Source organism: Alexandromys fortis, unplaced genomic scaffold (assembly GCF_014885135.2).
Source record: "Alexandromys fortis isolate MF-2015 unplaced genomic scaffold, M_Fortis_MF-2015_v1.1 scaffold_8_1_9099942, whole genome shotgun sequence".
Classification (NCBI taxonomy): domain Eukaryota; kingdom Metazoa; phylum Chordata; class Mammalia; order Rodentia; family Cricetidae; genus Alexandromys; species Alexandromys fortis.
The window spans coordinates 1,517,010-1,535,830 of NW_026067898.1; the positions used below are offsets into that span (position 1 = coordinate 1,517,010).

The following is an 18,821-nucleotide window of genomic DNA, read 5'->3' on the forward strand; positions in this document are numbered from 1 at the left end:
CTGCTGTCTGTTTCAGTTAAAACTGCTATGTTCACTATAGGGTAGCAAATAAATGCACATTCATCTTATTTATTAATTAATTCTGCATGTGTGCATGTGTGTATATTTGTACATGTGCATGGGTGTATGGGTGCATGCGTTCATGAATGCACATAAGTGTGAAGATGCACTTGGAGGCCCGAGATCAGCCTTGAGTATCATTCCTCAGGGTGAGTTCGCCTTGGCCTCTTAGTGGTTAGGAGCAGTCTGGGTAGGCCAGGCTGGCTGGCCAGTGAGCCCCACCTTTCTCTGCCCCTCTAACACTAAGAATATAGGTAGACCACAATGCCTGGGTGTCTTCACATGGCGACCAGAGAGGGAGGTCAAGTTTTCATGAACACCCGGCAAGTGGTTTTCTGACTGAGCCATCTCCCAAGCCATAAACTTATAAGGATCAAGGTTTATTTTGTCTCCCAGCTGCAGAGGGTTCAGTCCACGGTCCCTGGCCCCACCATCTTTTAGGCTGGTGGTGGCACAGTACCTCATGGGACACAGCAGAAGAGTAAAGACAGAGCAAAGGTGCTCATCTTAGGGCAGCTGGGAAACAAAGGGAGACAGGCAGGGTTCAGTGTGCACTACCCTTCACAGGGGCACCGAATAGCCTAAGACTCCCATACCCATGAAAGGTTTCATTACCTCCCAATGGTGCTATGGGAGGATGGCCAAGCCTTTATCTTTAAGGGTCCCTTGCAAGCCATGGTGGCATAGGTAAGGATGCATGGCATGACAGAAACACAGACTTGATCTGTGTTCTTAACCTTGCAAAAGATGCGCTACTCATTTGAAAACTTTGATTTAGCTTTTTTAGTACAGATTTTAAAAGGCTTGTTTTATTATTAATGAGTATATCTGTGTGTTTATTTGTTTGTGTGGGTGCCCAGAGAGTCCAGAAGGGGGTGTCATATCTCCTGGAACTGGAGTTTTAGGTGTTTGTGAGCCATCTGATATGGGTATTAGTAGCTGAATTCTGGTTCTCTGGAAGAGCAGTAAGTGTCCTTGACTGCTCAGCTATTTCTCCAACCCTTAATTTAGCTTTAAAAAATTCATGAAGGAGAGCAGTGGGGCAGGGAGGATGATGATGAGTGAAAACAAAGTATAATCACACACCACACACACGTGCATACACACACACTCACATACACACAGACACCCCCCCACGCACGCACACAACCCCACACACGCACGCATGCATGCACACACATACTCACACACACATACACATACCAAACACAGACAGACAGACAGACACACACACACACCACACAATGAAACCTACTTGTTACTTTGTATGCTAACCCCTAAAATCAACTACTGTAAAAACCCAAATAATTACTATTTATTTGGGCCTTTAATTAAAAAATGTTTTTCTTTTTCAGATTTTTCGCCATGGAGAATTTTGTTCATGCTTTCACTTTGTCATGCCTTAAATTATTTTTATTAAATATATTAAGAAATTAAATATGCAGAATAAGTTGTTTCCTGTGGCGGAACCACAAGGCATGAATCAGTAGGCATCTAGTTGGGAAATACAAACTATTAAGAGACAAGCATTTCATTAAGAAGTGAATAGCATTAAGAACATAAGGGGTCGGTTCGTGTGGAGTCAAATAATTTCGAGACGTTTCTGCTTGGGCTCTATAATGATCGCTATAACATTTCCACCTTGGAGTGCAGTATTTCTTCATTAAAGATTGTATTGCACCTTTGTCAAACTCAGTATATTGCAGCAAGCACCCGGGCTGGGATCACTCAGTTTGTTCGTTGGCCGCGGTGTCATGGCTCTTCCGCTTGCAGACATGATTACTCCCACAATGTCTGAGTATTATCAGCGTTTAAAAGTCAGAGCTTCACCCAATTCATTTTCTTCTCTAGTTCTCATATAAACTCCTGCTGTCTCTTTTGTTGTTCAGGGTTGAAAGGAACTTACCTTCCTTCCTTGAGTGCCTGTTATTGGTCATACTTTGTGCTAGGAGTTTTATACAAACCACTTAATTCCCATAGCAGACGTCCAAGGTAACATTAAGCTTGTCTACCTGACTTTAAACCATGAACTTTTGACCCAGTGCATCATCTTTCCTCGTAAATGTCACAGACTCAATACAGTTGGTATTTAACAACACTTAACCGAGAATTCTTTGCTCTTACAACACATCTTCCTTGTGGTTGTCAAAGTGATATTAACCCATTTCTGTTGTTTCATAGTTTTGTTTAAGATTCTGTAGCTCTTTATTTCATTAGCTGTGGAGTCAGGTGTCGGGTCAGAGTCCTGCCCACCTCACAGGTTCTTCTCTCATCTCTTCACATCCCTTTCAGATCTGTCAAAACTGTCGTCCTCAGAACCTGCCTGGGATCTCTGCACCTGCTTCCCTCTGCGTGTTCTCTGCTTGGCCTCGGATGCTTTTATTCCCTTCTGAGAACAAGGACCCACTTTTCACCTTCTCTATCAGTTTGGGGTTCCCACAGAAAGAAAATCAGAGGGATTTCTGACTATAGATTGGTATCTCAATAGTGTAGCTACCCGAGAACAAGCCTTTAACACATGGACTTTTTGGGAGGATATTTCCTATGTAACCCCAAACAATCTCATTCTGCATCAGCTCTTTGGTACACACAAACAGGGACTTAGATCCAATGAAGCTCACATCTCATGGAAGAGGAGGCAGAAAGGGTGGAAGAGCCAGAGGGGATGGAAGAGACCAAGAAAACAAGGCCCTCTAAGCAACATAAGGAAACTCATGTGACCCCACAGACTGAAGCAGCAGGCACAGGGCACGCATGGGTATTAACCACATCATCTGCATCGATATTATGACTTTCAGGTTGGTGTTTTCAGTGTGGGTGTCTAATTCTTGGGGTTTCTTTTGGATTCTTTTAGTTGGATGTGATTTTTTCCTTTTGTTTCCATGTGATTCTTGTTTTATTATATTTTATTATGTTATATTTTTAATATTATCTCTTAGAAGCCTGTTCTTTCCTATTGAGAGACAGAAATGGGGTGGATAGGGATAAGAGGTGAGGTGGGAAGAAGCTGGGAGTAGGAGACAGAAGGAAAACCATGATCAAGATATATTATGTGAGAAAATAATCTATTTTCCACTACGGAAAACAAAGCCCTATTGTAATTCTTATATTCTCCTTAGTATTAATATTTTAAAAGTGCAAATGCTTAAGTATTTAGGGTATTTAGTAATATATTTATTTTTTTTGAAAAATATATTAAAATCAAGCTGTCAGAGGACAGAGGGCTGTAAGATCACTAGTGACCAGATAATACTTCAGACTGTCCGGGTCTAAGAGGACTCTTATTCAGCCAGGGAGTTATCTCATTGATGAGGACCTTACTGAACACAAAGCACAAGAAAACCCATTTACAAGAAATGAGCCTTTTGGTGCATCAGATCAATGGTTAATCTAAGTGTGGCAGGGAATTAAGGCATTGTGGTAGCTTACTAGAATGCATATGGGCCATGAGTTTTCTTTTTCATTTGTTCCAATTACAAAGCAATTCAGCTCTCTGGCTTGTGTTCTGAAGGGTCTGTCCACGGATACATGAAGAGAAATTTAGAAATTGTGTGCAGGAAATTTAGATTATGCAATCTACTTAGGGACATACTAAAATATAGTGAATTGTGATCAAACTTTCTGTGCTGCTGTAGCAATGTGAATATAGATTAGCTTCCCTTATGCAAAATTATGGAAGCTTTTATCTCCATGTATCTTATTTTCAGGACTACAAAAGAATAATATTGAATTTGAAATTTAAAACATTTTGTAAGAAATCGAGACTAGGACTATTATACTACTAACTACAATTGGATTTCCTCAAAAAATGCAACACAAATTTTATTTAAATATTATGGCATCACAGGACAGGTGTGCAGGAAGAAATCCTGGCTTGATGTGTATCTATGTGGATGGGCAGAGGTCTTTAGTTATGTGGTAAAAAGATTTAACAGCTCAGGTAGGACTTACGCCATTGTGAGGCTTACACTTTGCTTGAAATGAGTTTGGAGGTTACAGGAGAGTTTTATGAGAAGTGTGATTATAGGGCCGGTGTCACAAAGTGAATTTCTCTGAGTATTTTGTTGATAATATCTCTTCTGTGCATAGAGTTACATTTATTTTACAATGTAATAAAAGTTATAGGTAAAAAGTTACATATGAAGATTGTAAAACTATATTACACAAATGTACAAGTCTGCATAAAGGTTCTACCAGTGGTCCCCACCTCTGCTTCTTTATTTCTGAATAACTAGAGCTCTCAACGGAGGAGGAAAGAGCTCCCAAACAAGCAGCACAAATCCTTCAGAGACTTCAGTTCCTTCAAAGTAAAATCTCTAAAAATTGTCAGCTGGAGAAATATCACCCAAAGTGTTCTTAACAGAATAGAATCAAAATTGAAAAATGGTAATGAAATAAAAATGCAGTAATATCTATTTTTGTGGGTTTTATTTTGTTTTTGTTTGAGACAAGGTTTCTCCATGTAACAGCTCTGGCTGTCCTGGAACTCACTTTGTAGACTAGGCTGGCCCCAAACTTACTGAGATCCACTTGCTTCCTGAGTTCTGGGATTAAAGGTGTATACCAGCACTGTCCTGCTATTATGGTGGTTTCTGTGGTGGTTTGAATAAAAATGGCCCTCACAGGCTCATAGATTTGAATGTTTGGACGCCATAGATTTGCAGCCTTGTTGGAGGAAGTGTATCTGTGGGTAGGCTTTGAGATCTCAGAAGCACAAGTCGGGCCCAGTGTCTGTTCCTGCTGCCTGTAGATCAGGATGTAGAACTCCCTCCAACACCCTGTGCTTCCTGCCATGAGGATAATGGGCTAAGCCTCTGAACCTGTAGGTCAGCCTCAATTAAATGTTTTCCCTTAAAGAGTTGCCTTGCTCATGGTGTCTTTTCACAGCAATAAAACACTAACTAAGACAGTCCTTGTAGGTGCACACATTTGAATTCTTGGTCCCTAGTTGCTGGAACTGTTTCTGGAAAGATTATTATGAGTGCCTTTATTGGAAGAGTTGTGTCACTGGGCTTTTGTCAGTCCAATCTTTTTCCCTCTGCCTCCAACTTGTGGATCAGATGTAAATTCTCACCTGCTACTCCAGCACCGTGCCTTCCTGCCTGGTGTCACGCTCCCTGTTGTGGCCATAAGTTAAATTTGTGTTGACAAAAAGCAGCAAACGGAGTCATTACATCAGATCTTGTGATCCCGGTTATTTTGCCTGTAGTTGGTTTGATTGTATTGCTTTTTGTTTATCTTTTTGAGACAGGGTTTCTCTGTGTACCCCTAGTTGTCCTGGAACTCACTATATAGACCAGGTTGTTCTTGAACTCCCAGAGACCTACCTGCCCCTGCCTTCCAAGTGCTAGAATTAAAGGCCTGCACCACCCCACTTGGCACTGTATGGGTTTTAAGTTGTCTTAGCATCATTGTCTTCTCTTTAGAGGAGAAGGTTATGGGGTGCAGCTTCATCATTTCATAGCATTTTCTGCCTGTACCCACAAAGCACAACCCATATAATTTTCTTGTATTCAGTATGAAACTGAAGACCATGGAAGCACAATGATGTGCTCAAGTTCATGTTGTTAATGCAAATCTGCAATTAAAAATTGAATCTCATGCACAAATCTACAGTTTCTTTTTCTATATGTTAACAGTTTTATAGAGTAGTTTGTAAGTAGATGACATTTCAGAAAATTAGTTGCACTTCACATCTAAGTCAGTAAACAATTTCTCCTTGAGATAAGGAAAGTTTACTTAGATATCTATAAATACAATTAAGGAAATAAAAGTAGTTAAATTGTTGCAGGATCTGTGCATTAAAGATATATTTTAAATTATAATAAGGGTCTCATTGGCCAAGAGTGCAGTGTTGTAATCCTATAAGTAAACTAATTAGCAATTTGAATGTTTAGCTAATGTTTCTTATCTCATACATCATAAAATTATTATGTATAGAGATGTGGCTGGCAAATACTTTAAAGAATCTTGTGTGTACACACAGATGTGTGTTTTCAATAGAAAAATAGATCTATTCCTATATGGGTTAAATTATAATCAGTAAAAATTTAAGACTGAGATAAAAATATACCTATTTTATACCTTGAATTCCACATCAAAAAATATCTTTCACTAAGATTCCAAAGTTTAAAATTACCTGCATTATAGTTTTCTGAACATTTTCAATTTGATACTGAAGTGGTGAATTCAGTAATAAATATTTTTGCCATATTTATAGTGGATACATTTTTGCCCAGAGATACAGAGACAATTTTCCACTCAGTCTTGCACAAGCAATTTCTAATATGTTCTTCAGGACAGAATTTGTGAGACAGAGAGACTGTGTTTCACCCACCACCAAGCTTCCTGTGAGACTTCACTATGGTTCAGAGTTTAAGCTACCAGGTTATGTTTCCTGCAATGAGCCATATAAAACCACCTGCCAGAATGGAGAGACTCTTATTCTTTTCAAATCATCATCATCATCATCATCATCATCATCATCATCATCATCATCATCATCACTATTTTGTGAGACAGGATTTCTCTGTGTATTCCTGCCTGTCCTTGAACTTGCTCTGTAGACCAGGCTGGCCTTGAGCTCAGAGATCCACTTGCCTCTGCCTCCTGAGTGCTGGGAATAATGGCAAGTACCACAACTGAGAATCAAATAATTCTCTTCAATTTCTTAGGGGCATCTTCTGATATAAAAACATTTCATGGACATCAGAGGCTTGGATAGTCTGGATGTTATCATTCCCATCACCCAAAGTTGCCAATGCTCTGGTAAAATGCCTAGATACCCTAAGTGCTGGTCCTTCAGGGATCCAAGGCCTTGCACGTACCATCAAGCATTTCAGGCAACCTACATAGTCACCCAGGGTCCTCAAGCCCTGTGCGATCTAAAGGAGCTTGCACTAGACAGTCTTTAAAAGCTGGATGTGCCCACTCCATGGTCTCTTACCGCACAAGTTTCCGATAGGCCAGAGCACTTTCTTTCTCTCCTCTTAATAAACTCTTAAAGTGGGTTCTGTTGTGTATCTTGTGATCCATTCTCGTGCCTGGTAATATCACCAGAGACCTAGGCTAGAACCAAACACGACTGGTCAGTCTCACAGCCAAACCGTAGGCAGAGCTATGTGAATCCTGCGAAAAAGGAGGAAAGATTGTAGGAGTCAGAGGAGCTAAGGACACTACAAGAAAAAATGGAGAATAAACTAACCGGGGCTCATAGAGGTTCACAGAGACTGAACTGACAATCAGGGAGCCTGCGGGGAACTGACCTAAGTTCTCTCCATATATGTTACAGTTGTGTGGCTTGGTTTTTTTGTGGGGCTCCTAACAGTAAGAGCAGGGGCTGTCTCTTACTCTTTTACTGGCATTTGGGACCCTTTCCCTCGCACTGGGTTGCTTTCTCTAGCCTTAACAGGAGAGGCGGTGCCTCGTCTCACTACAACTTGATATACCTAGGCTGACTGATATCCATGGAAGGCAAGCCCTTTCTGAAGACAAACAGAGGAGAAAAAGTAGATTGGGGACAGAAGAGAGAGGGAGGGGAAACTGCAGTCAGGATGTAAATAATAATAATTATTTCATCAAAATATTAGGAAAATTAAAATTAATCATTACAATGGATGTGTCCAATGAAGGAAAACATCAGCATATTCTTGTAATTGTTAGCATTCAATTACCAGATATAAAATACTATAGCCATGAAAGCAATTGCTTCTGGAAAGGTCCCTTACCTGTATAATTGTCCCCTACCCCGCTGTGTGTGTTCTCTTGTGTGTGTGTGTGTGTGTGTGTGTGTGTGTGTGTATGCCATCTGGAGAGGCATAGATAATCCTATTTGTAGGTTGTTTTGTACTCTCTGGAAATGTAAAATGAAGAGAAAATTATGTAGCTCCCTGCTTAATCAGGACCTCTCAATTTCTTTGATATTCATCAATGGGTTTCAAGAAGGCACAACGATTTTATAACAATACCAAGATGCTCTTTGTTTTTTTCCCATAGTCAATGTAGAAGTGGACACAATTACTACATAGTCAATGTAGTAGTGGACAGAATAATCGGCACATTGTCCTAACTCAGGGCAGTATCACCAAACCATACTAACTCAGGGCAGTATCACCAAACCATACTAACTCAGGGCAGTATCACCAAACCATACTAACTCAGGGCAGTATCACCAAACCATACTAATTGCCTTATTCTGTGTTGTCATGTACTCCCAGCTTCCAAATGGCCAGCTTTGCTTACTTAAAAATGTCTTTGAAGAAGGAACCAAATGATTAAAAATCTGGTGGATAGGAATATTTAATTTCTTCTGTATGATATAATGGATAGTCCATATATAGCTCTTCCGTCACTTCCTAGGCTACAATGGCGTCTTCAGAAAATGAAGATGGAGATAGCTCAGTGGCTAAGAGCGCTTGCCATTCTTGCAGAGGAATGAGTTCCCTTCTAAATACCCCTGTCAAGGGGCTTACAGCCATTGTAACTCTCGTACCAGGGGATCCAAAGTCCTCTTCTGACCTTATCAGGCATCTGTGCATGTGTGTGCATGCGCATGCATCATACATCTCTCTCTCTCTCTCTCTCTCTCTCTCTCTCTCTCTCTCACACACACACACACACACACACACACACACACGAAGAAAAAAGAATATGCGTAATTTGCTAGAATGACATTTTTTTTTCCTTTAGGAAATAGCTGAAAGACAAACTGTGACTATTCAGGCTTGGATATTCACAAGCTTTTCCCACAATCAATTAGGTAAACCTGTCACTTCCATGCTGGCTTTCTTGTCAGTGATAAAATTTTAGTGTTTGTTGGAAATTAGATAATTAGAAAAAATTTATCTGCTATTGTGATTCTGACAGCTTCCCAGCAAAGTATTGTTAGATAAAACCTTCATTGTTGAGAGGAGTGGTGGCATTAAAATACGTGATTTTTGTGTTGTAATTGAAATGTATCAATATTTGGTAGTTCTGTGATACTCAACTATGATTTCAAAGGACACAAAGGGATACATGACCCAAAGATCCCTTGAAACTGTAAAACAGATCATTGCATTGAAATGAAAGAGTATGTAAAGCAAAATGCTATCTTAGTTTTCTGTTTCCCAGGGCCCTTTCTTGCTAGGCTTTATTTTCTTCATATACTTTAGTTGGAGCAAGAGTGACTGCCAGAGGAGGTGTGAGGGCTTACTTGTTCTCAGGGTACCATGTGCCGAAGAAACCTGAAAAATGCAAACAATTTTTCTCTTAATATATTTCTTTTGTTTTCTTAAATCATACTTACATTAACATTTAATGGGAATATTCCTACTTTAATATAACTTTAACTAGTCCTCAATTTTTATTTCACACACGGCACATGGTGAATACTGAAGGTTATAATCTAATATAAGTGAAAACCCTGACTTTTCTTGAGTTTAAAAAGATGCCAAAGCTGGGCAGTGGTGTGGGTGCCACACACCTTAAGTACCAGCACTCAGGATCTGTGAGTTCTAGACCAGCCTGGTCTACAGAGCAAGTTCCAGGACAGCTGAGGCTACACAGAGAAACCCTTTCTCCACAGAGAAACCCTTTCTTGACTCCCCCTCCCCTGCCCACAAATTAAAAGAAGGATTCAGAGACAGCGACAGAGATCTGCCTACCTTTACTGTGGAAGCTACAGGAGAGGCTTTGTCTTCCCTTTTATGAATGGAAGCCAATTTTTTTTTTCTAGTTCCATTCATTTGCCTGCAAATGTCGTTATGTCATTATTTTTCTTTTAAATAGCAGAGTAATGCTCTACTGTGTGAGTGTATCATATTTTCTTTATCCATTCTGCTGTTGAGAGACATTTAGGTTGTTTCCAGGTTTTTGCTATTATGAGTTAAGCATGCAGAGGCAGGGACAGCATGAGAATACGTTAGAACATTAGCACATCTCCTCAGTGCCCATGATCCTTTCCGGTGCACAAGAAGTCATTCTCTGTGAGGAACCTTAGGTCTGCTCACCTACTGTTCCAAATGGATTTATGGATAAGGTGGAGGGAGGCTGTTTACCCATGTTATGAAGGCAAGGATTGACTGAGCTTTTGCAGATATTATTAAACCACATCAAATTTCTCAAACAAACAAGAGTGAGAAGTCCCGCGAATCAAGAGAAAAAAGCAAGTTGTCGTGCTTGTCATGCTAATGGAGGGCAGAACGTAGAGAAGATATTGAAAGTGAAGCAATTTTCTAAAACTCTGCAGTGCTCTTTTTTCTGTGCAGTTAGTTTATATGAACACATTGCATTTAGAAACACTCCAGAATTTAGCAACATTCACCAGTGTTTGATCTTTGCAAACTTCTAATCCTGCACCGATGTTTTTACAATACCAAATGATATATCAAAAAATGAATTGCAGCAAAGTTTGTGTTATTTTGGACCTGAAAATGATCAAAGACAGTGAATTTTCTCAATTTTTCCTCTACAGCGTCCATGAAGGGCTGTTTTATTCCTGAAATGCTACAGAGGAGACCATTTGAATCAGTCATACGATACTGGCAAGGCATGAAAGTCAGGTAAAACCAGTATGGATGGGAAGGAGCTGGGGTGTAGTAAGAAGTCGAGAAACACCTGGGCTAGGTACTGGAGTTTTCATTTTCTAGTAGTGGTGAACAAACCATTTATGTGCCTAGATGCCCCCTGAGCACTGGGATTACAGTTATGTGCTGCCGTGTCGCTGGTCTGTGATCAGAGGACACTTGCATGAAGGATGTGCTCAGGGAACAGGGCCTTTCTGTCCCTCTGCTTCAATCCATGAAAACTAGCCCACTCTGTACTTACTGAGCCCAGAATGTTCAAGACAGTACATACGTGATTTTATAACTACAGTACGTACATACGTGATTTTATAACTACAGTACATATGTGATTTTATAACTAAACAATGAAGAATTCAGGATATCAACATGATTCATAGTATGCCTTCAAGGAAAGTATCCTCTTTTTATTGGAGATAATTAATGCAATGCATTCAGGGGCATTTTGAATTTATATATTTTTTTGTATACACTGGTCTAACAAGATTTTATTTTGCCATATCTGGCAGACATACTGTTGAGTTAATTTTATAACTGAGAAGTACCAAATTCTTTGGCAGGCCACTCTATTCCCTATCTGATTTCACATCTTTCTGGAGGGAGCATCAAGATCCTTTTAGACATAGAAGACACATAGAGCTCCCAAGCATCTAACTCCCGAGTACAAAATAACTCAGTTCAAGATTTGGATAAATATTTGTCTAGAACTTTGTATTTTGATATCTCTGTGTGCAAAAATATGAAGGCATATGTTTATTGGTCATGGAGAAATCTCATCTTAGGCAATGAGGGTTTGAGCAAAGGAAAGGTGCTTCATGGGAGAAACAGAACCATGAAGTCCAGTTCATCAGCCATGGTGTTTGAGCCTCTGAACTTTTTTTTTTATTGAAAAAAAATTCCTGTTTCCTCCCAGCCTCCCATTTCCCTCCCCCTCCTCTTGCCCCTCTCTCCCTCTCCCCACTCCTCTCCCCCTCCCTCTCCAGTCCGAAGAGCAGTCAGGGTTCCCTGCCCTGTGGAAAGTCCAGGGTCTTCTCCCCTCCATCCAGGTCTAGGAAGGTGAACATCCAAACTGGCTAGGCTCCCACAAAGCCAGAACATGAAGTAGGAACAAAACCCTGTGCCATTGTCCTTGGCTTCTCATCAGCCCTCATTGTCTGCCATGTTCAGAGAGTCCGGTTTTATCCCAGTTGAGCCTCTGAACTTTTATACAAGAAAGATGACACAGTACTGTGGTTATTGTCATTTTTCTATTTCCTGTCTGTTTTCTGGTAAGACATCCTGGATGTTAATATTTTAATAATGTTATGCTTGGGTGGAAATTAACCTTAACAGTTTTACGTGATAATTAGAAAATGTGCATCCATCTATGTAACAAGTTATCCTCAGTAAATACAATCTAGCAACACATTTTATCTTCATGTTCACTTTTAATGTGTGCTTTAAATAGAAATCCTTCCTACATATTTTCATGGAAATGAAAGGGAATTTTTTTTTGTACAAGATGGCCATGGAATAGAAAATCGTTCTTTCAGATTTTGCTGTGCCGTTGCCTGTATTTTATTGTAAGTGATGGTTCAAAGATTTCTTTTACCTTCAAGTAACGATTTTTTATTAAAAGGTAGGAAAATTGGAAAATGGAAGTGGGCATGGATGTTGTTCTCTAGGATTACTGAATGCTTTGGAATGGATTTATTTCTCAGGTGCCTGTAAGAAGTTGCCTGGGGTTGACAAATTGCTGTTTGCTGACCGCTTTTGCAGGCTTGTCCTATCCTTGTAATATTTTTGTTTTCCTTTAGCTTGAAAAGATTCTGGAGGAAGCCTCTCTCCTTTCTCTCTCCCCTGTTTTCCACAGAAAAGGACAAATTTAAAATTATTTTATATAGGAATTTCTGTAACATCCTGAAATTGCTATTTGAGATATATTGGTTTTCCCTTTTTAATCTCTGGGAAAAGATTACTTTCTCTGTATTCAATAACTTGTAGTACGTTATAGCTGTGGCCTGTTACCATTTCCCCAGACATGGGATTCAGGACGCGTTCAGCAATAATACACAGGGTAGCAGATGCTGGCCAGGAAGTCACTCTGCAGGGACCTCTGCACGTTAATAAGTGTGGGCGCTGAACCCTTGTTAGAGTGACTAAATGCAGTGCTGACCTATACCTGTGTCTCTCTGTTTCAACAAGTACAGATTGATTTTCCTGTGTCTGTTTCCTCTTTTGACTTTGGTTCTTGCTTGAAAAAACCACGTATTTCATACAATTATTTAGAGCGCTGTCTCTCTGTTTTGTGCCATTATTAAGCCTGGATAGTTACTTTCCTATAACACCTTAGCAGAATAATACGGGGAAATATGTGGAGTCCTAGGCTATCCTGCTTGATAACTATGCAGTCCTTTCTGAAATAGAATTCTGATTCTCACTGCTTTCTTTCCAAATATGTGGAAATAGCAATTTGCTTACATAATATCGCCTATGAAAAATACATTAGATAACAGTAACAAAACCTTCAAATTACTTATTATTTATAATTTCCAGTATCTATTTGCTTTACCTTGGTCTACTCCTTTAGTGTCTTTGTTCTGTCTCTGGTTTGATTCCAGGTTGCTTTTCCTAAGACAATTAAATCTAGTTGTCTCTAAAGTTCTACTTGAAACTAATCTTATTCATACATCATATTTCCTTCTCATCATGTTGCTCACTAAATTCCTTCTTCCTTCCTGCCTCCCTCCCTCCCTCCTCTCTTTGTCCTTCCCTCTCTCCCCTCCCTTCCTCACCCCTCTCTCTCTTTCTCTCTCTCTCTCCCCCTCTTTCTTTCTTCAGACATGGCCTCTCTATGTTATCTCTTGTTATCCTGGAACTCTATGTAAACCAGGCTGACCTTGAACTCACAGACGTCTACCTGCCTTTGCCCCCAACACAATGAAATTAAAGTCATGCACTGCCATCCCCAGAGGTTCTAAAATTCTAATATAATCTCTGACTTGCAATTTATTTTTCCTGGAATTTTCTGGAACTTTCTAGAATTAAGATAATTTTACTTCTATGTGCTATGTATAATGTGTTTGATCATATTGAGAGACATATCCATATGTTACACTGAATTATGAATGAAGTGATGGGAAATAGTGAACGATGTTAGATTTTAACATTAAAAATCTCTTTAAAGTTTTTCTTCTTGTTGACTTAGGTTTCTGTCCTGCCTGGCCCTGCTGTCATTCAGTCCCAAATAAACACACAGAGGTCTACATTAATCATAAACGGATTGGCTTACTAGCTCAGGATTCTTATTAACTCTTATAACTTATATCAGCCCATAATTCTTGTCTGTGTCAGCCACGTGGCTTGGTACCTTTTCAGTGAGGCAGTCACATCTTGTGTCCTCTCTGCCTGAGTGTTGTATGCAGACTGAATCTTTCCTCTTCCCAGAATTCCCATGTTCTCATGGCCCCACCTACACTTCCTGCCTGGCTACTGGCCAGCCTGCATTTTATTAAAATACAATTGACAGGGTACAGAACCATGGTCCCACACCATCTTCTTTTTCTTAGTATTAAAAATCTTGAAGAGGATGGATTGAAAGGAGAATTTCTCTATCAAATTACAACTTCTGAGAGATGCAGAAATTTTCATTTTTCATGTGTCTGGATGACGCAGGATGTAAACAGATACACACTGTCAATGGGCAGTTTGAAGTCCAGGACAGGTAACATGTGTTTGAGTTGTGAGCATTTAATTTAATTCAAGGTGGGACATCTATTTCATGAGACATCCTTCAGCAGATCACTGTTCATAATTACCATGTGTTAGGAGGTCTAAGAAGTGGGAAATAAAAAGCACAGGGAAATATTGGCAAACTATGCTATAAGCATTTAAGCAAAGACAGGCGAAGAAAATGGGAAGTAGATTTATTCAGGTAGGCAATATAGAACAATAAACAAAAGAGCTTAAGGGCGATATAAAAGTTATTCATAGTAAAGTTGAGTGGGGCCGAAGGTGAGGGAAAGTTCACACTGCAAGCCAAGAACCAGTAGCAAGCGGAATGATTGCTTACACTGTGTGTGATCCGTCACGAGCAGAGTTAAAGTGCCGTTGTCGTTCTTGAACTTGCCTGTTGTGTTTTATCTGGTGATGAATTACACCACATTACTTCCAAAGTAGCCCAGGAAGTGTCGGGGAGCCTCTTTTCTCTAGTTATTTAGAAAGATGAGCAACTCTGAATGTTCTAAAACAAATGATGCTTTTAATTCCAAGATTTTAATTCCTTGGATTGTTATCACAAGGTAGAGGTGACTTATTTGTTTAATTAAAAAGACTGATGTTCATGAGAAAATACAAAGAAAATGCCTAACAGTGTAAAGCAAAAGCCAATGCCAGAACCTGAGTTTACATGAGTGAGTTATCTTTGTACAGATTATTAAATGAAATTCATCTCTCATATGCCATTTAAGGGAGGTAGTTCAAAACACTTTATATGTTTTGTGGAACTTGCACATTACATGGTATTTATCTGAATGTTTAGTGAAGTAATGTTTGTTCAAATAATTTGTCAACAGCTTGACTTTAGTTTTTTTAGCACTAAACCCTTCTTTAACACAAGTTGTTAATTTCTTATAAAAATGTTCAGTGAATCATGTCAAAGTAATTAAGAACACTGAAGAAATTAACTCAATTTCTTTTCTTTATATTTAAAAAGTTAGAAACGTTATGTCTTGAGGTATAAACAGTAATATTAATTTTTTTCTTATAATTTAAGTTTTTTATTTTACATACCAACCCAGTTCCCCCTCCCTCCCCTCCTCCCAATTCCCCTGCTCCCCCCCCCCATACCAACCCCATCCACTCCTCAGAGGGGATAGAGCCTCCCCTGGCATGCTATATTGAGGCAGGGCCAAGCCCCTCAACCCTGTAATCAAGGATGAACAAGGCCTCCCACCCTAGGAATTGGGCTCCCAAAAGTCAGTTAATGCATTCAGGATAAGTCCTGATCCCACTATCAGCATTTGCCCCCCAGCAGATCAAGCCACATAACTGGGATCCATATTCAGAGCACCTAGATCAGTCCTTTGCATGTTCCCCAGCTGTCAGTCCAGAGTACCTGAGCTCACAGTATCTCAGGTCAGCTGTCTCTGGTTTTCCCAGTCATGATCTTGAACCCCCCTTGCTCATATGATCCCCTCTTTCTCTCTTCAACTAAGCTCCAGGAACTCAGCTCAGTGCTTGGCTGTGGGTTACTGCATTTGCTTTCATCAGTTACTTGATGTGGGTTCCAAAGGAACTTCCAGAGGTAGCATCATCCCTGACTTCAAACTCTACTCTAGAGCTATAATCATAAAAACAATGTGGTATTGGCATAAAAAAAGATATGTGGACCAGTGTAATTGAATTCAAGACCATGACATAAATCCACACAACTGTGGCCATCTGATTTTTGACAAAGAAGTCAAAATTGTACAATGGAAAAAAAGAAAACATCTTCAACAAATGGTGCTGGCATAGCATGACTGAATGTCAACATGTAGAGTAACTTTTGGTCTAATCCTTCCCCTGGAAGCTTGCATCGTGCCTGCTGGTAGTATTACAGCTGGTCCTTAGGAGGAGGCTTTCAGGTCGGATCCAGCTTGGGTTCTGTGTCTGAAGAACGTGGTACCTTCAGCAATAGGGACTTACCTTCAGCCCATGTGGGAAAATTCTATCTACACTATAGTTGTAGACTTACATGTATTATGTGTAATTTTAGGTAAATAGATAATTATGTGAATCCCTATGACTTTTGCAGACATCCATTCTCCATCTACCTCCCTGATTGCTCCCCCTCCCCATCATGTTTTAGATTCCCCCTTCAAATCAGCAGTAAAACATTGGGATTTTAAAAAACTCTCATACAATTCTAATGCTGAGTGGGTATCATTACCGCCATACAGCTCTACCTCCTCAATGCTGGGGAAAGTCTCATAAACAGAGATTAGGCTGTGCTGTCGCTGTGAGAATGTTACAGTGTGCTTACAAGGACCTAGATGGTAAAGTCTACCACAAACTATGCTGTGTGCTGAATAAATGCGTATATAGGCATGCATTTGTATATCACATTGTATAGTAGAGTATGCACAATGTGGTCTTTTGAGCAAATGGCAAACAAAACAACTTGCAACAAAGTCATGCTTAAGAGAAAAAGGAAGCAATTAAGAGACATGAACAGATGGACTGGGTGCTGCCCGTGTAACAGGCATACTGCTGTATAGTGAACACCCTTTTGTGTGTATTGATACAACGAGTGCACTCCCTAGTAAAGGTGAGAAGCTACTAGAACAAGTGCATTAGACAGTAGTGTACATGTTTATTATGATTAACAAGCATTATGTAATGTGCACAATTAAATGTGCGGTGCAGTAGGCTTGTTTATGAAGCATCCCTATGGCGATGTGAGATATGTATGGTAGTGTGTCACCCTGGGATGGGAAATTTGGGGCTCCAGTATGTCTAACCTTAGGGGTCCACTGCTATATCTATATCTGAATTGATCTCAGCGTTGTTGGGTAACACTCCACCGTGTGTGTACAAATGTATCTATTCTATTACTCCAGCAAACTTTGAAAGCGATTATAGATGTACTATTCAAACTCTTTTGAGCTAAAATTGTTCAGACTCTCTCTTGAACTATTATTTGTATATGTCTTTTCAAACACCATCACATGAAACACTTGAATCCTTTCTTTGGTTCCTTATAGGCTAATTTACCTTTCAGGAAGCCCTGTAACTGGGAATCTCCCTGTTTTGTTAGGTGGCCATACAGAATCATTAAAATTGTCCTAAATGTTCTGTGAGATTTTTTCGACCAGAAAAGCCCGGAAATACTGGTGCGGGGGGGGGGGGAGAGGGGAAGAGGAAGGAAAAGATAATTTCTGACTTCTGAGGTCACAAATTCCAAACTCAGAAATAAATCAGATGAATTCTCTATTAAATAGGAAAAATCTAAGAAGGCTTAATATATCATTTCCAACAACCGATTCAAATGTTTCAATCCAAAATGGAAATGCTCAATTACAAAAGTTTAGACATTCAGTGAGATATCTTTGAGGGAAAGCGGTGGGGTATGCTTTGAAATCATTCAGATAAACTGGTTCCTTAAGTAGGCTTAAGAGTCCTTTTCACATGACATTGCTAAATTGGGGTGAAAAGGCAATTATAAGATAAATATGTTTTACCCACGAGTGTGACTTGGGGTAATATAACTCACTACATCTTTCTGTATTTCTTGCCTGCACCACTATTTTTCATTTTCCGCGATGTTACAACCTTAATTTACTATTCATTGTGCTTACAGAGTATCTCTAATCCTACATCCCAGGACATACGTTTTCATCAGCACAGAGAATCAAACGGTGACATGTTTATGGGTTAATATCATGAAATAATAAATATTTACCAGACAAAATACACAAAAGAATTGAATAAATTTTGCTCACTATTTCTTACAGTATCACCAGGGGACCAGTTGAAAAATATTAGCACTGAAGTAGATTTTTGTGCGTGAAAATTTATAGCAACGGGAAGCAGAACTTTAAGATGAAGCTGCTGGCATAATCTTACCGCACGATCCCTAGGCTCTGTCGGGGAGATTGAAACTTTTGATCTCCGTCATTATTTTTAGGTAGTGCATTCATAAACCGAGCAGAGGTGAGTAATGTTCTCCAACAAACCCCGTCGGTAGAGCCAGTGTCTCGAAAGGCACCTCCATCCCTGCTTCCCACCGTCTATCGACAGGGGACCACTCCTCTCAGCTCTTCTGGTTGTGTTACGAAAGCCCACTGTTTACCTTAAGCTTCTCTTTCTCCTTACCAAAAAATTTTTTCATAGTATTCAGACAATTTTTGCTAAGGTATTTTCTTTGGGGGGGGGATTACAGTTTCTTCTTTAATGCTTAGTATCCCTGCTAATAACTACAGGAAAGGAACTTGGGTCTCTAAGTTAGCCGCTGTGTGTGTGTGACAGTAAAGTTTTGAAGCAATTCTTATGTTCACATGCTCATGTGCACACAGTGGCCATGATGTCAACCACAGGAGCTGTTCCTCTGACGCCGTCTGTCATGCTTTTGTGACGGCCAATTAGGCGAGGCTGGTGGACCAGGGAGCCTAGAGGTTCACCTATTTCTGCTTCCCCAGTGTTGTCGATACAAGTGTGTGCCATCATGCTGGCTCTCTG

The 18,821-nt window shown here is 39.9% G+C and overlaps 1 long non-coding RNA gene across 1 annotated transcript in view; it reads left to right on the plus strand.

Moving 5' to 3' along the window:
* Positions 1-18,821, plus strand: part of LOC126487788 (uncharacterized) — a 175,066-nt gene that overhangs the window by 15,073 nt on the left and 141,172 nt on the right. The window contains exon 2 of the long non-coding RNA XR_007588497.1: positions 10,514-10,601. This is a non-coding gene — a long non-coding RNA (uncharacterized lncRNA). The remainder of the gene's footprint in view (positions 1-10,513; positions 10,602-18,821) is intronic.